This window comes from Tauraco erythrolophus, chromosome 2, assembly GCF_009769465.1.
Source record: "Tauraco erythrolophus isolate bTauEry1 chromosome 2, bTauEry1.pri, whole genome shotgun sequence".
Classification (NCBI taxonomy): domain Eukaryota; kingdom Metazoa; phylum Chordata; class Aves; order Musophagiformes; family Musophagidae; genus Tauraco; species Tauraco erythrolophus.
In genome coordinates, this window is record NC_141466.1 from 106375984 (window position 1) to 106403332 (window position 27349).

Consider the following 27349-nt stretch of genomic DNA (forward strand, 5'->3'; position numbering starts at 1 on the left):
TGCTGTTACTCTGTTGCCAAGATAGAGACTCCAACCCTTCTGATGTTTAACGTGGATACTGTTTTGCTCGAGCTTGTAAATGCATGTTTCTCTCCTGCCTGTAAAGCGGGGTTTACCAGGCCCTTGACTAGAACTAAGTTTACTGAGTAACACCACTTTGTCTTTTTCAAGTAAATACTACAAAGGCAAGTAGTGAGGAGCCTTTGTAACTCACATCAGTGATCTCCCAACGACTGTGGTTCTTAGGAGGGGTCTGATTCCCCTTCGCCTGTTCTGTTTGCATTAGTGTAAGACAGCAGTAGCTGAGGGTGATTTGAAACCTGTTGAAGGAAACGTTACAAAAAAAACTTTCTGAAGTTTCTTTGAAGCTTAGGAGTTTAGTAGCAACTTTTCTTCCCAAGACACAATTTCTAACCCAGTTATGTAGAGGGCTTCATTGATGTAAACCAATTTTGGTTCTGCCTTTAAAACCAACTGTGGGAAAAGGTCTTTGTACAAGATTTGTTTGTTGTTTAATCTGTTACGTTACTGAGGTATTAAATAACTTAATACTGCAAGAGCTTATTCTTTCCAGTCCATAGCTTTCCCTGAGAAAAAGTGAATATGCCTCCTCAGAGGCACTTTGAAGATGATGCCATGCAGACATGCAGGGATGCAGGCACACGTGTGCCCGCACCCAAACAGCACTGAGTTCAACTTTGAAAGCCTGGGGTGATGAGCGGGTAAGGATGTGGAGGAGAGACACCACGCTGCTCTGTTTGGAGACTAACACTATGTATTAACTTCAGAAATCATGAAGAACCATGCTTTTGTGATGTATTTATTTCATGTGTTCAAAAGCATGCTCAGACACATTAAAAAGATACTTTTTCCAGTGCATACTATTTCTGAATTACAGACCTCTCACACAGGAAAGATACAGCATGCTTTTCTACAAAATTACAAGAAAGTTTATTCCAAACTCTACGGAATGGTTAACTAGAGCAGTTCTGGGCATTTTGATCCTGTGTGTTGTCTTGAATCAGGAAAACAGATTGCTGCGATCAGCGCGTTTCATGGCCTCGCAGGTTTCTTAAAGGTGTGTTCAGAAATTTGTACAGTAGATTAGCATAGGCCAAGTAAGACAAACCAATTATGAAAAACACATTAGGAGTTTCAGAGGAAGTTAAATTAAAGTGAAAATCATTATTTTTCTTGGAGTGGACCCTTATAGGAGTGCAGACTGAATAATGGAGAAGCAGGTTGCATGTGCTGCACGGGGTGCTTGGGACGAGGCAGTACTGATATGACAAATAGCAAAGGGGCCTGGAGGTGGACTAAGGAGTACGTTGATTTGAATTCTGGATTTATTGTTAAGTCGTCCTCCAGAATGATGTTGTGAAACTGTCAAGAACTGTCGGGAATGCGAATGAAAAACTAGAAAAGACATCAAGTAGAGAAAAACTGTCAGAGAATAAGGATGGTCTGGATAAGGTTCAAGCAAAATGCTTTTCATTTTCGGTATAACAAAGGCCGTATGTTGCTGCTCTTGAAGTAAGCCATGCAAAGCCTCAACTGTCTTTTTACTGCAGAAATGCCTTTTTTCCTCTGTGGTATTTTAGAAAGCCACATCTTCAAGTAAAATTCAATTTGACTTGCTTTTGTCTTTATATTGTTGACATTGAGTTACCTGCTTATTGGATACATGCTTCTCATGCAGGCTATCTAAGTTGCCGCTAAGGGATGGTATCCTTGAAGGATATTTTCCATGTGGTCCTAAAAATAATGCTTTCTGGAATGGAAAATGCATTTCTCCATATTAATTTATAGAATTTAAATCTGTTTTTTCCCTGCTGCCCTCACTGAAGTGCAGAAAATAGGTTGACTGAAAGGCTGACTATCAAATTAAATTTGTGCATGTTTTAAATAACTTTTCACATTGAATCTCTTGAGATTTTTATCCCCGTATCTGCAGAAATGTCAGTGAAATTTATCTTAGTCCAAGATTTTACCAAGGTGAAATCTCAAAAATGCATGCATTCTTTCCCTTCACCCTCTTTGTTTCTAGTTCTACGCCAAGTTGTGCCTCTTCTCCCTTCCCTTGGGTGTCCTTTCCTAGTGCTACTTGCCCAGATGAGTTTCGGCTTGGGATATGCAAGCACATCTGCTCCCATCAGCCAGCTGTTACACTCCTATGTGTGTGTGTGGATTTCTGTTTGCCATAAACAAGCTTGTTTATCATGGCTGGTTTGTGGAGACTGGAGGAGCTTCTTAGCACTACATAATATTCTGTGCGAGGGGAGGTGGTTACAGTTAGGAATAACTAGTCCATAAAGTAGGACGAAACTGTTTTTGCAGGAAAACTTGCTCTATTTTGCATCTGTTTCTTTTGAGTGATGAGTGAAAAAAAAAAATATCATGATTTTTGCTCTTAATTCTGTGAATTCCTGTAACGTTCAGAAAAAATGTGAATAGAATTTACAAGATTATTGCAAGATTATGCAACGGTCCCATATCTGTGAGCAGTTCAGGGGGGAAAAAAGTCACTGCTACTTGTACTGTCACTTAAATATGATATGAGACACACTTCCCTCCCCTGCTTCCTGCCTCCTTTTATGTTCTTCGCAATGTGAATATACTAACATCTATTTGAAAGTTATTTTTGTCACCTAGGCCTTCTCCTTCACATCTACCTCAGCAGCAATGCGTGCATCTCGGCCGCATGTGTTTGTTTAATCTCAGGAAGAGCAAAACTCGTTCAGACGAGTGCAAAAGCAGGAACAATTGTTTACCTGAGAAGAGGCTGGCGTGCATTTGTTTATTTCACCTTTAAAGTGTTTTGTGATTGTTTTTTTTTCTCAGATCCAAAAGATAATTTCCTAGGAGATAGCAGTTAATAGATGCAAATACTGTGTGAATTACACTGGCATCAGTCACCTTGTGCTACAACAAAGGAAGAGAAGGAGAATGGATAGCGGTCCTTGTTCTGCAATGTGTTGAGGGCCCTCAACTTGCCGCGAGGCAAATAAACAAAAGGAATAGATACAATAGAGTAGAAATTTTGTATTTTTTTTTTCCTCCCTCAGCTCCTCACCACTTCTGATTTTTTGCATAGATGTGAGGGAACTGTTGTTTTTGAGTGTTAAATAATATACATACTTATATAAGAACAAGCTCTATCCCTTTTTTGTGGGAGTGGTACTGTGCGTTAAGATTTTTTTTTTTTTTTTCCTCAGACACACGACAGCAGTTTTAAGGGCTGCTGAGATTCTCGCAAAATTTCTTTCTTATGGTGCCGTCCAGTGGAAAAAGCTGGCTGCTCCGTGGCTTATGCATGGTGCGGGAGGCGCAGCTCGGGCTTTGCTACGTGCTGTCTGACTTCTGCTCCCACGGTGGTCTAATAGCACGGGTACGTTCCGATTGAGGTGGTTCTTAGAGGTGGTTTGGTGTGGGTGGGCAGTTCTACATGGTTCGGGGCGGGGGGCGGTTTCAGCTGGGTGGGTGGGTTTGGTGTGGTTTAGTGTTGAATACAAGTCCAGAGGTGGCTCTTTCGTGGTTCTCCAGTATAACAACAGAAAAATATTGGATCTTTGATGTTTGCCTTGAAGACAGTTTTCCCTTCTCTGTGTCTTGTACTGTTGCACCTGCCTCATCCCAGCCTGCTTTCTTGTAACGTTGTCTTCATTAGCAATGCGTCGTTGCCTGTCTACAAACAAAATGACGTCTGGTCCCTAGAAAGCTGATACTGGTTAGTTGTACGAAAGGTTTAACTGAACTTACTGCTGTTACAGTTTGATGCAAACTGCAAAAGTGAGCAGTATCAATAATGTGATGTTCTGAGTTGTCCTAAGTTAAGGCTTCTGACTCAATCAGCTAATTTCATCAGGCTCCTGACTTCATTAGGCTCCTTTGCAGTAGAGACAGAGGGCCTTTTCTTCAGGGCAACTCAGCAGGAACTGAATTTCAGTGCTCTGGATCTCCTTTTCTGGAAACCTTTTTTTTTTTTTCTTTCTTTCTTTTTTAACTGACTGTGTAGAAAACCTGGAGAGATGAGCCAGCTAAGTTGGTGGTGGTATCAGTTGCACCCACAGTTGTCAAGGAGGGCGTCTTTGGAGGGCGATAATAAAGGCATTGGTCAGAAGTCCTGTTTAAATAGTTTGCCCAGTGCAAAATTCTTTTCACAGCCTTGAAGGAATGCTTACATCTTAAAGAAATATATATACCTGCGTTTCTTGCTTTTCTAAATGCAGTAGGCCTTTGAATTGATAGAGATAAAAGATCAGCTCCTGAATCTCCTCTCTGTTAGGAGCAAAATACAAATTGAAACTACCCGTAGTCAAATGGATTGCAGAAAGTAACACGCATCACTTACTCCTTTCAGTGAAGTACTTGCCAGCTTATGAGCATCTGTATACAGACAGATCCCTCCTGTGCCGCTAACAGCTGTTGATAGGCAGTTTCTGTGATACTAGAAACTGCTTCAAAACATTCTGCCCCACGGAAGCCCAAAATGTTCCTGTAGGTATTTCTTTCCTAGGTGAACTGACAAGCCAGAGAGGAGGAGAGCCTTTGAGAGAGTGTGCGAGTGTGCGAGGCAACCTTGTGAATTACAAAATTTTCCATCTTTTCTATCTGGCACGATTTGGAAAAGTGCTGTTAAACCAGACAAAATTTATTTTGTTTCCATTTTAAAAATGAAATGAAAAATTGCTGTAGGAGTTTTTCCCTTATGATGATGCATTTTTGAGTAAAAGCGTAACAACTTGGACAGGGTTAGTAGCTGGCTGGTGCAAACTTCATCTGTACAAGGCCATCTTCCTAGGGAAAGGTTGGGAGAAATAATGTGCGAATCTGTGTGACCCCTTTTACTGAACAAGCAGATCTGCTGTTTGTTACTGGAGTTGGTCGCTCATGGCTGTAAACTATAAACTGAGGAGGAGAAAGATGCGGGTGGTGTAATTCCGACCTGTGCTTTTGTCATCTGAGGAGGGCATGGTGCTGTCTGCGAGGGGCTGCACCTTAATCCTGTCACCAAACCCAATTTAGTGGCAAATTTGAGGGCTTTGCTGCTTGAACCTGCCCTGTTTTTAGGGAGATGTTTCAGCCATTGTTGGGAGACCTTAATTGCATGTCGCCTGCTTCTGTAGTTTCTCCCACACTTGTATTTTTCCATTTGTCTTCTCTGCTCCTCCTGTTCACCTCCCGTATGCTACTCTAGCTGCAAAGGAGGGTGCCTGGGCAGACCCCAGTGTTGCCTCTTAGGGTTCTTCTTCAGTCTGTTTGAAATCACTAAATGTGGAGTTGCTGAGCAGAAAAGACAGATTTCTATCTCTAGTGGCACTTCTTCATTTTGAGGGCAGAGAGAATGGTTTTAACTTTATATTTTGATGGAATGTATATTTCAATTACTATTAAAATGATATCTTAGGAAAAATGTTTCTGTATTTATAAAAAAAAGAGCTATTTTAGATGAGCTTTTTTGAGGTAAATGTACTTGTCAAGGAATTTGAGTCCTGTGGTCTTTCTGAATGTGTTTGACATGATCGTTTTTCACTTGTACCATTTGTTTCCTGTTTCATTATATAAGTTAGCAAACCACTCTAGGATTACCTTTACTTTAATATGCATTAGAAATTGCACCATGAAAAATGTTCTCATTGGGTTGCCTGCTGCTAAGCCAAAAGCTGTAAATAAAGTGGTTTCTAATTGAAATACAGGAGAACTACAGAACCATTATGATTAATGTACCCTCTGTTTTTTCGTTCTTTTTTTTTTTAAAATATTACCATACATCTTTTTCTTTTTATCAAGTGAACCAAGTTTCTTTTTCTCCTAGTTATGCTTAACTTGGAATAGTCTCTTCTTGCCGAACCAAGTGCTGCAGACCTCTGACATTTATAGCCTTCTGCAGGTGTGCCTACCTCTGATGCTGTTAGTGTGTCTGTATGCTTTTCTGGATAAGTGAACTGTGCTAGGAAGAATACCTGAGGCTGCTCTTTTGCCTTTTTTAATTACAGAATTCACTTATGGAGAAGAACACTTTTAGATAGGACTAAAGAAAGGTATTTTATGGGAAAGCATTCGTGTGAGCATCTTGTGATCTGCAGGCAGATGTTACTGAGAAAGTGGTTTGCTGTTTTTGACTTGGAGGGTGGGCACATTTTGCCTCTTGTGTTTTAATGGAATACTCCATCTGCTGTCTAGCCAAATCTCTTTCTGAACATGGAAGTTTTGTGCCAAATGTAACATGAAATCAAGAGAAAAGAGGTGGGGTGGTTTTTTTGGGTATCGTTTTCTTTAGTACTCTGTAAATGTTAGAACCCAATATATCTGAGAGGGTGGACAAATCCAAATCTTCTTGTGTATCTGGTTATTTGCTTATTTTAAAGCAGCAAATATGTTTAATTCCAGTTGGTTGTTAATTTGGAAACACATAGGCAACTATTATTTCTATCTGTAAACAGCTGTTTTGTTGGTTCTTTAGTTAACTAATTTGATATTATCTGCTTTGTTCCTAGAGTTCTCATCACAGACTACCTAGTGTCTTGGATTCCTGCCTCTTGTGGTGAATGTTATTTTTACCCTTTTTGCAAAGGCTGGTGCTATGCCACTAAATAGACTTATTTTTTTTTCTCTCAATATTAAGGAAATGTAGCAAGTATGTAATCCATTCTTAAGGTTCAGAATTCCTAATACTCATGTGCTTTGTGTTAATCATCTGTAGTTAAAATTTTTAATTTTTTGATTCTGTTTATTGACATGATACTTTTTTGTTCATATATGACAGTCATGAATCATTCGGCAAGTTATTTGATTCACATGGATGATTTTTCTTTTTTTTTTTTTAAAGCACCCACGAGGAGGGGCAGAACTCTTTTCTTAGTACTTTGCCAGATTTAGGAGTAGGAGCCATGAGGATCTTTCATTCCTCCTGCTTATTAGAAACAAAGCAGGTGCTAACAGCCCTATAGGGCCAGAACTGGCCATCTGTGGTGAATCTTTAGACATGAGAATGGAGTCAAAAGCCTGAATTGTATCAGGATTTTCCATCTTACCAAAAGTCTTTCAGTTTAAGACTTTTCAAAAGATATGAACCCACTGGAAGTTGTGATATTCTCAAGTCCAGAGCAAGTTCCTTCTGATATTAGCCTGATACTCAGGAGACGGTTTGTCTGTTTGAGGATATGGTTAAAATGGAAATAGAAATGAGTCTATTGTATTGCTAAAGATTTTATTTTTATTGAGCATCATCTTGTTGTTAAGTGCCTATAAGAAGCTGAGAAATAGATGTGAGGTCTGTAAGAAGTAGGAGGTGGTGATTTAAAGTATCTGAAAACGTTCAGATAATAAGAACCAGAAACTTCTTGGTGTCCTATGCTTGGGGACATATAAAATGTGCCAGTCACTTGCTTGTGTGAAAGATGTATACCTTGGACAGCAGACCGGTAAAGTCATGTCCACAGAGTTATGCTACCATTTTTTCCCCAGGTTAAATGGACTGTGTAACCCCCTAAAAAAAGTAAAAATAGTGATGAGCCACAGATTGTAGAGTGAAGCTGTATGTCTGTTACCAGAGGAGAAGTTTTGCAGACTGCACTTGCTGTTCTGTGTGCTTTGAAAAGGGTGAAGACCTACCAGCACTCCCAAATCTCATCTTCCTCAACAAACTCATCAGAAGCCTCAAATTAGATAGATCTAAGGTTTTATCATCTCAGGATTTCATCTCTGAAGTAGTCCTATGTTGTCTAGAGAAACTTACTAATAATGTATGTTTTACTATAATAAAATAGTTGTCAGTTCTGGACTTCATGGTTCAGACTAGTCAATAAATCATCAGAATCTCATCTTCAGGTTCTTCTGACAGGAACAGGCGTATCTATTGGAAATAAGGACGTAATACTTTATCAGATACAGCTCTCCAGGACCACGGTCTGTAATTCATAGAATCATAGAATGGTTAGGGCTGGAAGGGACCTTCGAAGGTCATCTAGTCCAACCCCCCTGCAAGGAACAGGGATATCTCCAACTAGATCAGGTTGCTCAGGGCCTCATCCAACCTGGCCTTGAACGGCTCCAGGGATGGAGCATCCACCACCTCTCTGGGCAACCTGTTCAAGTGTTCTACAACTCTTATGGTAAAAATATTTTTCCTAATATCCAACCTGAATCTACCTCCCTCTATTTTAAAACCATTACCCCTTGTCCTGTCACAACTGACCCTCCTGAACAGCCTCTCCCCATCTTTCTTGTAGACCCCCTTGAGGTACTGGAAGACCGCTATAAGGTCACCCCGGAGCCTCCTCTTCTCCAGGCTGAACAGCCCCAACTCTTTCAGCCTGTCCTCATAGGAAAGGTGCTCCAGCCCTCTTATCATCTTCGTGGCCCTCCTCTGGACCCTCTCCAACGGGTCCATGTCCTTCTTATGTTGGGGACGTTTGCTGGTGAATGCAGAGAGGCATCACCAGCTGCTTCAGCGCTGCCTGCATTTAGTTGTGCACAAAGAGTACCAGAGAGAGATTTTTTCCTCTTACACAAACGCAGAATGATTGTTTCCATTCATCATCATCTCCCAATGTATTTGTGGCCTGCAATAGGCTACGTCTGGAAGGAGAGCACTCCAAAAGGCCTCTGAATGGAACAGCAGCCTCTAGATTGTAGGTTCTGCTGGTACACCAGGGACAAAAAGAGAAAGCTGGAGCTGGCTAGAAGTAAGGAGCACCAGACTGGCACTCCTCTGGTTTCAACAGTTGTTTGCATCATGCAAAAATGCTGTAATAGTATTTGAGAAAAGACTGTTTTTTTATCACAGAATCACAGAATGTTAGGGATTGGAAGGGACCTCAAAGGATCATCTAGTCCAATCCCTCTGCTGGAGCAGGACCACCTAGATCAGATCACACAAGAACGTGTCCAGGCGGGTTTTGAACATCTCCAGAGAAGGAGACTCCACAACCTCTTTGGGCAGCCGGTTCCAGTGTTCTGTTATTTTATCTGGGTGTCAGTGGGCTGGCTCAAGAGAAGGTCTCTGGGGAATGAGCACTCAGACTTGAAAGGCTTCAGAAAGCGTCAAAAAGTTTGATAATCCAATCATAGGTCTCCCTGTGATGGAAGACGACTTTATACCGTCCCCCTTTCTGGCAAGGGCAGGAGGCCTGAAAAGAGCAGGGTGTTATGGATGATCCATTCAGATCGTTTCAGCCTTGCAGAACTTGGTGCTTGGAGTTAATGAGATTACAGCTGAAACTTTCACGACATGCAAAGGAATTTCAGTCCACTATTGAATCTAGACCTGGGTAAAACTCATATGCAGAAGACAAAACAGAGAGATGCAGCTTTTGAGGTGGCTGGGGATTACTGGAAAATATGTCAGCAGGACAGTATGGCACCACATAGATTTATCTTGAGTCCTGCATTACCCAGAGATGTTAGTGCAGGGGAAGATGAGGTAAAAAATGCCTTAAAGTTTTTCTGTGAGATGGACTTTCTCCAGACCAATGCCTGGTAGGAAAACTAAAATGACAACCAAATCTTGTAACAGTTATCTCAATATTTAAAAAATTAAAATTAAAAAAAATAGGCTTACTGCAACTCTTCAGTTTTCAAAGATAATCTTTAGATGTTCATGTTGTTATATTGTCTGGTACAGCGTCTGGTGCACAGATATTTTTCTGTAGCTTGAATTTGCAGTCCAGGAAAGCTAAGAACATGGCAGACAACAGTATTCTTTCGATTATCTTTTGTCTCATGCAGTTACTTCATATCCAGAAGGCTTGTCTCTGCATCTTGCATAAGGACAATTTAATTAAAAAAACCAAACAAACGAAACAACCACACAACTTTTTTAGGTAGGTCTATTGCTTATTAAAGAAGAAAGCATTGTTCTGCACAAGCCAAAATCACATTACTGTTGTTTTGGCCTGATTCTTGGCATCTGAAGGAAAACAAATGTTTGTATGTTGGGTATTTGGAGGCAACTTTAAATCATATATGCAGTACCTTCATTATGTATTATCCGTCCTTCTTATCGTCTTTTAACTGAAGCATGGTAATAAGAATTCTCCATTGCAAGATAAAGGATCAAATGCAAGGTTGTACATACACTGGAGAAAATCCTTTAATGATATCATAGCCCTCCTCTCGGGGTCTCTGCTTGAGATATTTGTCAGATGAGACTGCTGTTTGAACACTTACCTTGCGCAGGTTGATGCTTTCCTTCTTTGGATGTAGTCTTGGTGGAAGGCTGTTTTGGAATGTCCCAGCACTGTGCTGGGTTCGGTCACCGTTGTATACTGTCAGCCTTGCTGTTGGTAAGGGAGAGGCCTGACTCCCAGACAGTGCAGTGCGTGCCACCTGTGTACTTTTTTAAAGAGAATTCTGTCTTTTATTTTTCTTTTTTTTTCAGTAACACTGTATCCCATTTCGTACAACTGTTCAACTCATTATTCAACTGATTTGTAAGAGATGCCTTTCTTGTGCATCTTGCTAAAAAAGCCTCAACCAAACCACAAACAAGAAACACCCACCCCATCACTCTAAAGAGAAAGTTTTGCAGCCTTAAGTTAAGGACCATGAGGTTTGACCAAGAGAAATAATGGCGTTTCCTTAACGCAAACGCTAGTGTTGTGCCATAGGAGCGAAGCGTGGGGAAACAAGTGCAAGGCTTAGATCTCTTCAGGCCACACAGTGGTGGCACCAGCCTTCACGTAGAAGCACGTGCCGCTATTCTTTCTGAGTGGGAATATTTTTTGTCATGGGAGGGGTTTTGGGAGGCTTGTGCCCCTGCTAGGCTGCACGCTCTATACCTTCCCTTGTGTCTGGCTATGTCGAAGCTTTAGCTGTTGACTCTGGGTAAGAGAGGCTGAAGCACTGCCTGCTCAGTTTGGCTGATATTGCATGAACTGCTTTTGATTCTGACTTGCTCAGTACATTTGTCATGTCTCCCACCTTTAATTTCTGTTGCAGTTGGTTTTACATCCTGTTTTAATTGTGTTTTTTAAAATCAATTCAGAATCCTTCCTCACTCTCCTTCTACAGCCCTGAGTTATGTTTGCTGGTGTTTGCGGTGGTGAGGGCTGTTAGAAACGACATGATTGGTTGCATATTTCAGTCATGGAGTCCACAGTCAGAACTAAAAATACCTGAGGTTCGTGGCATTACTTCTCAATCTTCTGGCCACAGTGCTTGTAGCCACTGCTGCTTGGGCAGCTCCCAAAGATGCATCAATGGGGCGGTTAGCATCCATCCTGCTCCGGGTTAAAAATTACTTTTACAGTCAGATCTCTCGGGCAGATACTCCAGAGAGGTTTGAATCTGCTGTAAGTGAAAAGTGAACAGAAGGGAAACCACGAGTGTGTCAGCACCATCTTCTTTCCAGAATCCTGTGATAAATCAGATAACACTGTTCTGAGAACTGCTTGCTTACTAATTATTGAAATAACATTACCTTTTCTTTGTGTCTCTAATTAGCATTTTAGCTTGAGTCTAGGGCTTGATGATAAATGAGCCTTGTATGCCATAGGTTCAGTAAATGAAAAACTCAAGTCTGTGTTTGCTTATTCTCTTCCTCCATAAAAACAAAACTGAGCTGATCTCTAAGTAGAAATGGTGTCAGAAATGATGTGGTCTAAAGGAGGAGGTTGTTTTTATTTTTATTTCTCTGTTTCCTCATCGGGTGGCTCACAGTACATGTAAACAATGCAATAAATAAATACTCTGATAAGTCCAACCTTAGCTAAGATAACCATGGAGAATCCTTTTATGCATTTTCTAAATCAGAGGATCAAAATGCATCTCCTGTAAACTGGCAGGAGAATTACAGAGTAAGTCTTTAAAAGCATGATCTGGAGCAGTCTAGATTTCCAGATAGCACACTCTGAAACTTGATATCCACATAAAACAATTGATGAAAAATGCTGATGTAAAAATATCATGTATCCATTTGAGATAAGTCTTTTAGAGAGACAGAGAGCAGGCTGAAAAGCTAAGGCAAACTGTATAAAGTGGTACTGAGGTTCTGTCTGCTGTACTGGCTTGCAGAGTTTGAGACTCAGAACTTGATACGTGGGCATCTGAACAACAAATGCGAGACTTAAAATCCTGCTCAGGATTTGTGCTAGGTGTGTTATCTAGTTTGTTTAAAGATACGAGCTTGTATTGAAGATGTTGGAGGTCTTTTGCAGACTGTTCAGAGTGATAATTCATAGACGTTTCTCTAGATGACAGCAGATGGGAAATTGTAGATTTTAGCAAAAGTCTGATGTCTCAAGAAGAGAAAGAGAAACCGGTGAGCAGACTATGGAAGGTTATTCCAGAGGGGAATCTCAACAGCTCAAATAAACAGAACTTTTGAATATGTCCACTGCTACCTCCTAGCAACCAAAACTTTTATGAGGTTCAGTTGGCGCAAATCCACTTGCTTGGAGGGTGATTATGCATAATTCATGCTAGATTCAGGTCACTGTGACCTCGAACAAAATTGGAACTTGAAAGGAGAGATAATTCTTGGGCTCCCTGTTGCAGAGCCCCCAGTTCCTTCACCTTTGTGCAAAGCACCATGCCAGGACGCCAGTTGGGTCATGGGAAAACGTGGGCAGAATGTTTTGGTTCTTGAATTGTCTATGACAATACTTCAAGGTCTATCTGTGATAGAGCTGAAAATGGCAAGAAGCGTTCAGTCATACATTGCTTTCAGTTGGAAGTGTGATGCTCGGTTAACGTTCCAGTAATTCCGAAGGATGGCTTAGTCAACTGGTACCTAAGGCAGAGCCATAGATGACAAGCAAGTTTATTACCGTTTTCAAAGTGTTTCCTACTTATGATTAATTCCTAGGAGAAGATCCTATGGTGGTGTGCTGTGCCTGCTATAGAGAAGGCATCCTCCCTGGTGCTTGTTAGGTGCTCTCTGGAAACTCCTTCCCGTTATTTTGCTAAGAAACAAGCTGGCAATTTTGTCAGAAATAAAGCTTTAGCCATTAATTTATTCAAAAACCTCTTTATTTAAGGCACTCTTTTGTCCCCTTGCCGTTGTCCACGAAATAAATAAACCCACTGGCCAAATAATTCTTCTTAGCATACCTGGGAAGGGAGAGGTTACTCTAAACTGTGTTTCTCTGTTTATGTTTTTCTCAGGTAAGTGTTAAGCAGGACGAGCTTGCTCATTGCAGAATGATATGTATTTAGTTTGTCACTTCTATATCAAAAAAATACTCTTGTAAGGTGTCCTGTGTGTTTCGTCACAAGTTGGCAAAATTGGAGAGACTGTTGTGCTGCTGGACCTGTTTAGTGTGGGCAATACTTTGAAAGCAAAGTTAGAGGCACTGGGAACATGCATGCTTGGAAATTTAGGTGGTCTTCTAAGAGAAATCATAGAAGCCGGTTCTCAAAGCCTCAGAGACTGTGTCTGTACTTGTAGGGTAACTGGGCAAAGTGGTCATAGCTTAGCTAGGAGACCTTTTGGGAGCACTGTTGTTGGTTTTGGAAGTCTTAAATGCAAAATGTGAATTTGTTACAAAAATGTGTCCATAAGTTGTGCTTAGCTGTTCTCCCTGAAGTCACCATGGTATTGAAAAGCATCATCCTTTCCCCTTTTCTATGCTACTTCTGATTACATGGAATACTAGGAAAGGAAACGGAGGATCCACAAATACTACCTACTCTACGGAAAAGTCTGTACAAGAAAAGAAAGATTTCTATAGGAATGGCTAAAGGCTTTGAATGTAATGAAGAAAATACTCAGCGGAGCTGATACTTGTGGGGAATAAATTCTACACAGAAGGCTGAGAAAGCTGCTGAGTGTCAATGTTCCTCTGAAAATGGTAAAAGTAATTGTAAGAGCTGAATGGCGTGGCATTTAATTATGTAAGGAACCAAAGGGGCTAAAAAAATAATAACCTAGTATATCAGAAAGCAATTTAAAATATAAGCTAGGGAAAATGGAATATTTCTGTCACAATAAGATGAATTCCACCACTGGCTGCATTGATTTCGTGTCTCAAGTTTTGTTCCAAACAGATCTGTAACTGTGGAGGGAAGGGGCGAAAAAAAGCTGTATTTGTTCCCTCAACCTCCCAATCCAACCCATTCCCCTTCTCAGCAAGAACAGTGAGAAAGATTTGGATAAATATACAAACAAGACTTAAGAATTTAATTAGCTCTGTTGGTCGTTCAATCTCCAGTTGTCTGATTTAATTGTCCCTTTCAAAGGGATCATTGGAAGCAGAGCTCCATATGCTCTGTGAATGTCAGTAAACTAAGCTCGTTAGTGTACAGCGTGAAGGCCAGAGCTGAATTTTTGTGGGTATTCACAGCCTTTAATAAATAGCACGGCGGTGCCGAGGAGGAATCGTTCCTTACGCCCACTCGCCCTTAAGATGTTTCCCTTCAATTCAGAAATGAATATTCAGTTGAAAAGTTATTATACATCTTGCGTCTTTCAAATATTCTTGGCACCACATAGGAGTCTGTCTGCACAGGGGTGGGATGGGTGGGTGGTGGTTTTTTTTTTTCCCTCCTACCTTCTGCACAGAGGATCTGGAGCCAAGCAGTAGCTGTTAGACTTTTAGGTTTGTCTGCTTATTTGTTTGGGGTGGGATTGTGGGTTTTTTTTTTGGCCTGACAGTGCTGTTTCCTGAGCTGTGGAGCTCCTGCTCCATCTTCTCGGGGCAGCGATGGCATGTTAGCATGGCACGAGAGGTCCAAGTGCTAGGTCTTTGGGATCTCCACGGAAGATATCAATGTGAAGTGTTCTCAACTCAGCTAAACTGGAACAATTAGGGCTAAAGCTTGTTATGTGGAGTGCCTGCTTGATTTAATTTTTTTTTTTTTTTAGCGATCAAGGAATTTCATTTAAGAGTGTGGCTATTTTCTGTAATTTTGCAAAGGGAAAGAATAGTTTGAGGGTTTTTCAAGGAAGCAGGGTTGTTTATTGACATCACTTTTGGCAATGATTTTGTTTGAACAGTTTCAGTCACCTCCTAGTTTAAAGTAAGGAGCTGAAATTTTGCAAGAGTGTAGGCTTATGCTATTAAGAATAATGAAAAGAATGGCTGGCTGAAATGTGTTGCAGGAGAACTCCTTGTACTGAATGACTGGATGATAAAGTGCCAGAGGAAATTGCTTGTAGATAAACGAAAGCAGTGCATGTGGGAGGAGGAGGAGGGGGTCACAATGCGTTGTGTTCCCTGATGACTGCTGCAACCAGGTGTTACTGCTCTGGAAGGAGACTTTGTGGTCGTCCTGTAAAAATGGCAGCGTAACGATTGGTAAAACGAGTGTTAGTACTCATTAGTGAAGGAACAGAAAACAAAACAGAAAGCATAAACTTGCCACTCCGTAAATGTGTGGTGCTCCCTTGTCTTCAATACCATGTGCAGCTCAGGTCCACCCTGTCTTCCATCTCATCACCCCAGTCCACAAAATGTTGTAAAGAAGGACAAAGTGTCACCAGGAGTCCTCAGTCTGGAGAGCAGCTGACATGGAAGAGACTTGCAAAAATTATTAATGTCATGAAGAAGGAGATGGGGAGTGAGTGTCCATCGTCCTTCTCAGGAGATGAGTGTGGAACGAGCATGTGAGAACTGTGAAGGGAAAGATGATGGTTTCTCAAGCAGCTCTGGGACTGTCAAGCTTGTGCTGCTGGCCAGGATACTATCCAGATTCAATAAGGAGAGGACAAGAACCGGTTGTGTGGCAGAAGGTATAGGTCATGGATGGACCTTAGGGAAGAGAGCTGAGTAGAGGAGACTGGCTCGGTACTGGACAGGTGACGCCTGACATGGCGGAGGAGAACAAAATGCATCTTCAAAAGGGACTCAGTTCTGGAGAAGGGACTGGCTTAGGGAAAGAAGAGAAAGAGAAGCAGACGAGCCCAGGAGGTCCAGGCATGGGCAAGCAAACCTCTGCTTACCCAAACACACTTACCTACAAGGTAGGGACGGAGACAGGATTGTCAGAGGGAATCTGAGGTTCTGCTGTTGGCAAATACCTCTCCATCTGAGATGAGCGTTTTGCTAGCACGCCTTCCTCTGGCAGGTGACAGCCTGTCTCTGCCATAATTTTACTTTATTCAGCTTGTCTGGTCTGTGTAGAGGCCGTGTTAGACTGATAGAAGAACTATTCCAGATTTTAGACAATACTGTGTAATGGAATATCCTTTTTAAATGACCACACACAGATGATGTTAAGACGGCCTCTTTCAGATTAAATGCCGGAATGAAAGTATGCTTTTATAACTTCAATTTTACCCTTGTTTTACATAAATTCACTTTATGAGAAAACTGTAAACTGCATTTTTTTTTTTTCTCCCCTCCAACAAAACTCCTGTCCAGCTTGGTGTATATGATGGATTTGCTGTGAAGATAAATTAAACTCCTGTAGAGGGAGGCTGTGTTGAATCCCTGATTAATTTGCTGCAGTTGTTTGAAGTTATGTAATGAAAGATGGTCCTTCCATCCATGCAATTCCTTGTTGCAAGAAAAAGAATCTTCTCCTGGATGGGACAAGCTGAGCCCTGCCTGAGAGAACTGGATAATATTCTGGCCAGTGCCACAGAGCAGCCGCATGCTGCAGTTACTCAAGGCAGGCATCTCCTGCGTAGTCACCAGTTATGCCTATGGTGGTCTCTTCTAGTGTGAGCACCTGCTTGCTTCGTGTGACTGGTAGGCATCTGACCTCGAGTCAAACTCACTTTAAACATAATCTAGTGTTGTACAGTATCTGTTATCTGAAGTGCTGGATCCTATATGTGAAAAACTGATAGATTTTTGGAACTCATAATCTATCTGTGCCATAGCATCTCATCTGTAAGATGTGTCGTTTGTCCAAGAGATTTGCTGTGGGAATAAATGTAGTACAGTATTTCTGAAGCGTTTCAAAGATGTAGAAATGAGCATGTAAAAATAATCTTGTGTGCATGAAGAATCCTGTCCTGAGAAGAGAATTTGAATTTTGAGTTTCTCTAAGAAATAAGGTGCAACCAGAAAGCTAAACAGGGACCAGAGAAGGGCAACAAATTATGAAGTTGGTGTTTAAGAGAGGCCTTTGAGCGTGTGGGGAGAGACTGTGCTCTGATGTAGTTGTGTAAACTGAACCAAATTAATGGTACATGATTGGTGGTGATAGTTCTGGTACTTTCAACTTTTTTGTTGCTGGTTTTGCCAGTTGACAGTCTTTGTTCGTATTGCTTGTTTAATACATGCACTCTGTTGTTGTTCTTATGTTTCTTATCTTAAGGTGGCTTACTTTCCCCTTTTCTGCTTCAGAAATAATTAAATACTGTTTAATCATGATCAACCAGTTTAGATAACAGGATGCTCTCAGTCACCCTTGTTGTAATAGAAATAGCGACAAATACAGTAAAAAAAAGTTTTGTCATTTAAAGTAGATGAGGTTTATTTGTTTCATGGGAAGGCTATCAGCTGGTGTTTGTGTATGGTTAGATAGACAGGTGGCCACTGGGTGGGAGAAGAGGAATCCGAAATGACCATGGTGTTTTCTTTTTTTTTTGTATTCTGAGTCACAGTTGGGATGCTCTGAGCTATAGAAAGTCACAGTTCACAATATTAACACTTCAGTTAAGCTCTTAATGTCAAATGATACAAAAGTCCATCCCATTAAAGTAAATATAGGTATTCTAGAAGGGTGTATGTCTAACATTTCACTTTACTTTGGTAGAGGATATGTGTATCCTTGTCTTTGATCTGTATTTTCTTTTCATAGCTAAAATTCACTGTGCAGCTGTAGCGTTGTCCTTGGAAGCACATGGCCTGTGCCAGGCACACTTGACCAAGCCCATGGAGTGTGTGCGTGGCCTTCCTTGTTGTCACTGCTTTTCATGGTGATTGAGTGGGGCATCTTCATTGGCCAGACAAAGGTTCTCCACATCCTAACCTGCGGTTAGGTCTCAGAGCAGGAGCAGAGGTTCAGGAAGGGGATCAGCATCTCGAAACACGATGTAGTCACAACAGAGGCTGAAAGACCTCCAAGAAGTGGTTCTTTATGGTGACCTGCGGCCAAGGAGAGCTGAAGTGTTGGGGAAAAAAATGCTGCCCCCAAGCTGCTGCCACAGCCTCATGCTGCAGGTAGTGTAACCAATGCTGGTGTTTGTGCCATCGGTCCTAGAGCAGCACTGTGTCTTTCTCCTTCTCCTCAAATCTGCTCTGTGAAGGCTCCTGCAGGACTAATTCAGCCTTCATCTAGAAATCTTTCTCTCATGTGTTGCAGTAACTTGCAGGTAGGTGGAAACTTGTGAGTTTCTGAACTGTAACATGGCTGGAGAAAATCCCTGTTATTTGGTGTGTTGCCTGGAGTTTCACTGCCATCCTCCATTTTATCCCTGGAAAAATACCTAGTTTAACTTTCAGTGTGAAGCTTTGCTGATCAATACGTTACAAGCATAGTAAAGTTCAAGAAATTGCCTCCATTACTATCTTGAGATGAGAAATTGATTTAGCTGCATTCTCTCTCCACTAATTCATCTGTGCTTTACATTCCCATAAAAGGTATTATGTGCTCCTTATTTTCCAGCAGTGTCATCAATCCTAATGAAGAGAGAAGAATGAAAATTTATATTATGGGAGAGCTGATCTCTGACTTAGCTCTTAATTTGTAAATTTCGCTGTAGGCTTCCCTTCTCAGCTTCTCCTTGCTGTGCTTAGGTTATATGCAAAATCTAGGGACTGGGATGGGAGCAAAGCTGAAGAATATGGCAAAGGAATATAAGGTTAGATGGCTTTTTAATCTAAACCTCAAAAAATGAGATGCTGATTAAGATTTAATGAAAGGAATTAAAACCTCATTTGTGAATTTTGCAGTGTTTGGCCCTGCATTCATTGCATTGGGACTGTTTTCAGTATTTATCAGCCATTAGTTCACTACCCCTCGATCTAGAACATCCAAAGTTTTATTCTTTAACTGTGGTATTGAGAGCTTTGAATGTATCTACTAATTTACATACAACTGCATATAGGTGATGTTGTAGCTCTGATGGTGAACGTGGTAGAGTGGGAAAAGCAGCAAAAACAAATAAGAGAAACAGGAAAGGATTTTCCTGAGCATTCCTGTTGTTGCTTTTTCCGGTGTCCATTGGCCTGGCCTCTGTAGGAATCTGCCAGGGATGATTTGTCTGCGGAATACTTCGGCGTTTTTAGGTTTAATCCTATCGTTTGTTGTTCCAGAGCAGATGGATAAATGAAAAAGAAAGCAAAACTATGTACTATGACTTTGGTCACTGCTTGTGATATAGCAGGTTGGTTTTTTTTTAATGGAATTTAAACATCTTGGCAGGTTCTAAACAGCTGCATTAAACTAGGGTAAAAAAATGTTTTTTTCTTTTGCCTCCACTGATGTTAACCTTGTTTTCCCTGTGTCTCTGAATATTTCCTATTAGAAACGCAAAGCAATGGTGTATACCTGTAAGTCATCTAGAAAATTCAATATGCCTGTCACAGGCCTAAAGGTGTTAAATACCAATGTTAAAAACGAAGTTAGATAAAGCATTAAGTACATGTGGTCTTTATTAAAACCTGTAACATTTCAATGAAGAGGCAAATTCATGGGATTTGCCGAGAAGAACCATCAGCAGGTAGGTAACGAGCAGTTTGCTTTCAGGGACGTTTGTAGCAAGACGTGGACATGCACAAGTTTTAGTTACTTGGACTCAACACTATAATGTTATAAGCAAAAACCGACTTGAATCCAAGAAAATCCATGTGTCCCTGTGCGATGCTACCACCGTTTACCATCAGCTGAGATGTTCCATCAAAAAAAGATGTTTTGGGCAGGTTAGGCTTTGTCTGCCGTGGCTCGTGTTTTGATGGAGCAGGTTGGTGTCTGGATTGTGCTGCGGACCTGTCTGTTTCCCGTGGACTTGGGGGAAGGTGAAGGGGGGAGCAGAGGCTGGTGTTGGACAGGGTGAGGAAGCTGCTTGGGATTTGTTTCCCCCACCTTGCTGGTGGGCTGAGGGAGGGCAGTTGATCTGTGCAAGGAATGACTGGATTTGGGGGGTTTCTTACGGCTGTATGTAGTGGCGTCACAGTGCTTGGGACCTATTATCAGGGATTTTTAAAGAATAATTTAAACAAGTGAATCTAGTGTGAAGGTGAGAAGAGGAAAATGCCTACCGAGGTCGCTGATGTTATCTGTGCCCATCTCCTACAAGCAGTTTTTTTATACAATTTCTTCATACGGCTGGAATGATTTTCCAAAACCTGGCAGGGCTCAATGCGAATGGAGAGTTTCCCATTGACATCAGTGGGCTGTGAATTGCACCTTAAGTTTCCAGACTTGTTTCGTTTGGGTCCTTCCCTAAAAGCCGTCTTGGCAACAGCACCTACAAAAACAAATGTGTTATTTTTATTTGAATAATTTAAGATGCCTTGTCTAGATATCTCTTCTGCACTGGATGGCAACCTGATTGTATCTCCCGTGCCTTTGACTTTCATTAATCTCTCCCTTCCTGATTGCTGTACCTTCTCTTGTTTGTGTGATGCTTGTCATGTAGGTTGCAAGCTCTGGGCCAGCAAACCTCCTGTCTTTGGATTCTGCCAAAGCAGTGCAAGATGCTGTGAAATCTTTATGGTCTCTGCCATAGAGCCACAATGTTGTCTTATTTATTGCATCAGCATAACCCATTCCTCAGTTTTGCAGTAGGTGCCAAGCTGTGTAAGAAGAAAAGATGAAATTACTCATATTTCAATCTGTAATTTGAAGGATTGTGAATTTATCAAGCCCAGAGATTTGACAATAAAGCAGTCTCTCACTATTGATGTGGCAAAGAGATTCTTTGTTGTTCTTTAAGGGAGTTGCGGTGCTGATAGATGTCCTCTGCAATAGTGACTTGAAGAACAGAGTAGCATGGAGATGCTGTATTGGATAGAAGTCACTGTCTGATTGTGTTACAACAGGAAGCTTGTTCTTGTAGGTCTGGTCACGGTTTGGGGCAAGCTAGGGATATTTTATAAGGTAGTGACGTGGGGGGAAAATTAATCTCCCTTCTTTTACTTTGTATTTAGATACATCACTTTGGGATCACAAAATGAAAGCAGCATGAAATGTTATGGCAAAGACAGCGCAGCAAGATACAGAAGTCTCAGAAATACTCAAAAATCAGGTAAAGTTGCAGCATCATATGTTCACTTTCTATGAAGCTGGCTTGTTTAATGAGGCTCAATACTTCTTGACTGTTTTCCAAAAGTTGGGCTTCTGGGTCTCTGTGGCTTTATTGATGGATTTCTCAAATATGACTAGTTGTGTGTTGGCACTGTGTCCTGGAAAACATTGTTTTATGTACCATAGTGTGTGTGATGGCAGGAGATCCCCACGTGTATAAATCTTTCTTAAAGGTCTGCCTTGGCTATATTGCTCATACAAGCAAAACGGATGTTACCTTCATTTAAAAAAAAAAAAAAAAAGCAAGCAGCAGCCATGGTGGTCAGCTCTGCACAGCCATTGGATTTTACTTGGCTCCATTGCCAGGTACCAACATGATGTACTTTAGAGAGATTGACTCTCCAGAGGGTCCTGCAGCTGCATTTCTGAAGATTCAGTCTCCTTTGGAGGAGACACTGGGCTCAAAATATCTGTTCCCTCCCTACTGAAAGCTTAGCCATATGCTATTTTCCACATACTACTACTTCTGCCTGGTTTTTTAATTGTTTATCTGTCTCAGGATGTTTCCTTCTTGCCTGTTTTTGCAAATCCTAGCATATGTTCTCTGACTGTTTCGCAGCATTTACAGTTACAGAAAAAGGCAAGCACATTACAAGCTCAGAGTGTAAACACTGTAGAGGTCAGGGAAAAACTGGTTAAGTGCATTATGAGGATGCTCACCTTATGCTAAAGTTGTGTGCTCATCACGGCTGTGGTCACAACAGTAGCCGATGGATTGATGTTTGAGTGGAAAAACATAAAAGTTTCCCCTCCTCCCCCAAATCAACAGCAGTGACCAGAGGTTATCAAGTAGCCACATACAATGAGGGGGCAAGGTCTAACCTCTCTGTCCAAAGATCTTCATGCTGGGGTCTTTTCACGTCTGCAGGACTAGAACCTTACTGGGGAAAAACAATTCACTCAGTTCAGCAATAGAAGTAAACTAAAATATGAAGTTGAGGGCCATTTTGGTACTAGGACGTGTTTATTATCCAGAAAGCATTTGAGTGTTGTGCTTGATGTGGGACTCAGCAGAAGTTACTACAGTTTATTTCATCTAAGCAATCAGTAAACCCAGATTGACTGGAGAGATTTCAAATCAAGTTTTCAAATCAAGTATTGGTGAATATTAAAAAAAAAAAAAAATCATTGTGTTTATCACAGGTGATCAGCCCCTTTAATTAATGCTGTCTTCTATAAGCTTTTTAGTCACTTAGTCATGGAACATGCAATTCAAGTGCTCTTCTGGTCTTAGTCAAGGTTTGTATTTTATTTTGTTTTTATTTTTATCAGTATTGTGAGAAGATCACATCATTTCATATTTGCCATTTTTATGAAGTAATGTGGTGCCTGCTTCAGTCGCAGTTCTCCAAACCCATCAAAGTGCCTCGAAACTGTAATGCCACTTCACTGACAGCAAAGATAATCAGATTTGTTGAAACAACCTTCTTCGTTTCTGCGAGACTCGTGGAACTGTATCTCCCTTAAACTAAATTGAATTAAGGGCTTTATTTAGAAATCAGCATCCTCTTCTTGAATAACCGGAATTCTGTTAGTTTTGGGGAAAAAAAGTTTTCATTAAATTACCAGTGCCTCAGAATGCATTTTCTACTTAAACTTAGATCAAAAGGAGAGGAAAATGTTTCTGCTTGTTTGTCTTCCTTTCTCCTCCCCCTTTTCTAGAGACTTTCCTGAGATGATCAACTGTTGTTTTTGCTGTTGTTTTTTTGTTGCTTTTTTTTTAACTTCATTGCAATAGAGAAATTGCTCAGTTCCCCTCCCAGTGCCGACGTTCCTCTCCCCTCCCCCAAGTCCAATGTGTTCTTTATTAAACTGAATTAGGACATTCTAGTCTCTCTTAAGAGTGAAAATGGGAACAGCTTAAATGAGCAGCCACATGAGACTCAGCAGCCTTTCCAAGTGCACTGCAGAAGGAGCTCAGCTGCAAAGGGAATGATAATTTTTGAAGGATTTGCGCAACTGTTTAAGAATTACCAGCATTAATATTAAAAAGCAGCTAATCTGTTTTTCCCCTTCCTTTTTAAGAATGTGTAGCTTTCTTACTATGCTTGCTATAAAATCAGTGTACTAAATATTTTGCTTCCTTTCCATCCTCTCTTCACTTTTGCAATTATTTTGTTTGCTTGCATTCTCATATACTGAAGTGGGTTGTTTGTTGCTGTTGGTTTTGCCCAACTCCTCCAACATTTGGGTTTGTATGCAGATGTGGCCATGGTTTTGAGACCTCTGCCATTCTGAGAAAGCCAAAATTGAAGTGCAGTAGAAAACATATGATCAATTTTATCCAAGATTGGGATGAAAAGGTTTTCAGCCCTATAAGCATTTCTCCTTGAGATATAAAATATCCTGTATAAAATTATTGTTGATCCTTGAAATCCATATTGCTGTTTTGGTGTCTGTTGTAACCAAAATAACCATGATCCTCATAGCTTTTCACTTTTGTTTTTAGTTTCTGCTTCTCTTTATTGCTATATCAGATGTCTTGAGAGTTTCTATAGATAATTTAAAAAAAAAAAAGCAAACTAGATCTTTGAGTTGTTATCTTCTCAGCTCTCCCTGTCTCTCTCTGCTAGTTCACCCAGCCACCTCTCTTGGCATTCGAAATTATTCATTCTATTTCAGTACTGTGTTGTTTTTTTTTTCACGTGCTTATTTCCTGTGCCAAAAAGCTGGAGCTGGGGCTTGAACTGTGGCTACACAAAGAGTTACAGAAGCAAACCTGGTGTCTGAACAGCCTGCCAAGAGCACAGGGGTCTCTGAAATACGCTACTCTTCCTCTCCTGGTGCTGTGTTTCTCAGCCATCCAGCATTACTGCGGTTGTCACATCTGAAGATGGAGGGGTAGTGCCAGCCTCACTCTTGAGGGCTGGGTTTGAGTAATGCAGGTGCGTCTGTTCTCAGGTACTACTCTCTTTTGAAACCACTCTTCTCGGTGGGTTCTTAGTGGTGGTTGTACATCAGTAGTGCCCAGCCAAAAACTGTGCCTGTCTGTGCTATTCCTTAAAGACTGGATTATAGTCAGGCCGTGTGGCAGAGGCTGCTGGTAGCATCAGTGTTGGAAGGGAGGCTGTCATAGAATCATAGAATGGTTAGAGTTGGAAGGGACCTCAAAGATCATCTAGTTCCAACCCCCCTGCCATGGGCAGGGACACCCTCCACTACAGCAGGTTGCCCAAAGCCTCATCCAACCTGGCCTTGAACACTTCCAGGGATGGAGCAAGTTCAGGGACGGAACTGCTGTGTGTTCCTGTGGCTTTCCTAAAGGAAAGAGCAAGTTGATGTGAATGATAGTTGCCTTCATTTAGGAAAAGCTTAGCAGAAAACCTCACAGCTCTGAATAACAAAACAGGCCAATAAAAACATTCTCATAAAAAAAGGCTAAAAATTGAATAAGGTAAATCCTGGTTTGTTTCTATTCAAGCTAAGTGGGAGGAAAAAATTGAAAGAAAGGAAGAGAGCAGAGAACAACTGGTTCTGGATTTCATCATATCCAGGATTAAAAATGAAGCTTATATTCTAATAGCAAAAGGACAGCCACTTGAGAAAACCCTGTGTCAGCATGTGCTACTGGAGGGCAGTAAGGCACGATTAAAACATGTCTCCAGTGTTGGGAGACACATAGCAATGACACAGTTCTGTGAGCAGGCATGCCTTGAGTTAAGTGTTAAAAAATAACACAACAGTTTGGACTGCTAAAAGTGGGGGTTAAACTTGCTTTAATTGACATGTTACCATCCCTGAGGGAGGGACATGAAGAAGGGATGGTGCCTCAGAAAATGAGCATCTGCTGGTACGGTTGCTTGTGAACATGGAGGTCTTTTTTGCATCTGCCACCTTATCCAGTCTTCTTTTTTTCAGGCTAACTAATAGTTAATCTATAAAAGCATATAGATTTTTGCTTAAAGTGACAGCTGAAAAACTTGAAATTTGGACAAACCGTAGGATCCAATTGCCTTTTGATATGCAGCCATGCAGCCTACTTTACGGTCTGTTGATGAGTCTGCTTCCTTCAGGATGTGCTCTCCTACAATCTTTTGTCATCCCTCTCCATTAACTCAGTTCCGAAACTGGAACCAGCTGGCATTCAGTTCTGGTTTTGCAGCCCACACTCAGCCTAAGTTTCATGCACTGACTTATTTGGAGTGGAGGTCTTGCTCTGAAATTCATGTGGAGTCAGGCAGTTTGATAGTGTGGCTGTGGCTTGATCTTTTGTTTACTAGAGCTGAAAAATTCTGCAGGTTTCAGCTCCTGTGGTGTGTGAGGGAGTTGGGAGTGGGTTTTCATATGTTATAACTGCCATCTCTCTGATATTTCACTGCCAGTCTTCTCAAAGTTCTTCTCACTCTCTAGTGATATAGGTGATGAAGGAGGAAAATCAGATCTCCTTTATTGAAGATTGATAACATTGGAATATTCTTCCATTTCACGTTTACCAGAATTAAGTTATGGCACGCTTCCAGGAGAGGCTATTACTTGTATTGCCTTACAGTTGTTTGTGTTTGAAGAGAGACACAGTTGGAGTGTGTAAAGGCATTTCAGTGAGTTTGGCATGTCCCTGGCTTTCAGTCTGGAGAATGGAGCTGTGCAAGTTGCAGAGGACCACACTGAAATGATGAGAAAAGAGTTGGAGCGAAACCTTGTCTCTGTTGAAATCAATTAAACTCCCATTAGTTTGAGCCCAGATTCCATCCATAAACTTAAGTAGGGTATTTCTCTTTCTAGGCAGTCTACAGAAATGTTTCTGTCCTTTTGCATTTGTTTTCATGTTTCTTTGTAATGATTGCATAATTGGGATATATCTGTAATGTCAGAGATGTAAGAGATTGAGTAGCACAGATGACTGCTGGGAAGAGAAGAAACACAGAACTGCAGAGCCATTGTTGCTTTAAAACTCCTGCTGCTTTTAGTTGTTTGATTTAACCATTTAGGAGTTAGAATCGTTGCTGTGATAAATCGCAGTGATGGGTGTTTAGTCGTGAGTGCTAAAAAAAAGGAGAAAACCCAAACCCACCCTTTTCTTCCTTTATATTTGAAAGAAATATAAATCATTCAGTACCCTGCCAATGGCTTCTTAGTTGGCCAGAGACTAACTTTGGTGCCCCTAAAGCCTTCATGGTGATGTGTAGAGCACTGGAGTACTCTGTTAGATTTTAATCCAACAAGAAATGTGTGCCGTTAGCATTTCGTTAAAGCCGGTCGCAAATGCTCGGTGTATACGGCACAAGCCCTTGAATTTCAGCCTATTCAAATACTAAAAAAAAAAATCTAGTATCTAAGGGGCTGGTTTGTTACTGATTATGCTTGTATCCATGTGCCTATCTGGTTTTTTTCTATGTTACATGAAGGTAGAATAACAATGCCTTTTAAACATTTTCACTTTTCTCCCTCCAGGTCAGTGATGGGTTTGAAAGGAATGTTTTCATCTCTTTTTTTCTTTCTTTTTTTTTTTTTTTTATTCTGGGGGTGGGTGGGGGGAATGGGTGTTTGAAAACAATGCAAATTTTTTCAAATGTGGTTCTCATAGTGACTGAACTTTCCAGTCCTTTTGTGACTTGGTTGGTATTTCAATATAATATTCCATTATTTTTTTTTTTCAGATTTTACAAATGTTATCTGTGTAACTGTCGTAACTCTGTACTGTACCTAACAGACAGCAGTGTTTCCCACCTTCCAAGCTGGAGGTGAGGTGGAGCTGCTGAGGATGAAGTTTCCATGAGCTTTTTTTTTTAATTATTTTTTATTTCTTCTGAGAGAGAAGAAGAGGCAGTCTTGTGCTAATGCCTCAGGTATAAAACCTTGACTGTTTTCCAGTACAATAAGAACGCTGACAGGTAAACTCCAGGTGAAAAAGTGCAGTAAGTGGAGTCCGGCACCTGCCTAAGGGCTGACACTTTCTCTGGTGACAACAAAACTAGCTGTGGCTGCTGGTAGAGGTGGTGGCATCTGCCACTGTGATGCTCCTGCCTATGAGAAGAGTAGGAGGTCGGAGGCTTGACTGGCTGCCTGATTCATTTTGATACCGAAATCATGTTGTTTGCCGCCTAAAGAATAAGTGCTTTTACTGTCCTTACTCCTGAAATTCTTCCGGCCTTTTGATTGTCAGCTGGAGACATTTATTCTCATTCGTTAGTTTTGTACCACTGTTACATCTTGTCCTTTGACTAATAGTTGTCACTTCAAACTTTAAAAAGAAGGGCCAATATCA

The 27349-nt window shown here is 41.0% G+C and overlaps 1 protein-coding gene across 1 annotated transcript in view; it reads left to right on the top strand.

Annotated features, from left to right (window-relative positions):
- The window catches only part of TRERF1 (transcriptional regulating factor 1), a 73181-nt gene that overhangs the window by 21566 nt on the left and 24266 nt on the right, over window positions 1-27349 (top strand). Inside the window, 1 exon segment of the mRNA XM_086629000.1 lies at window positions 20988-21085. The gene's annotated coding sequence lies outside the window, so the exon portion shown is untranslated.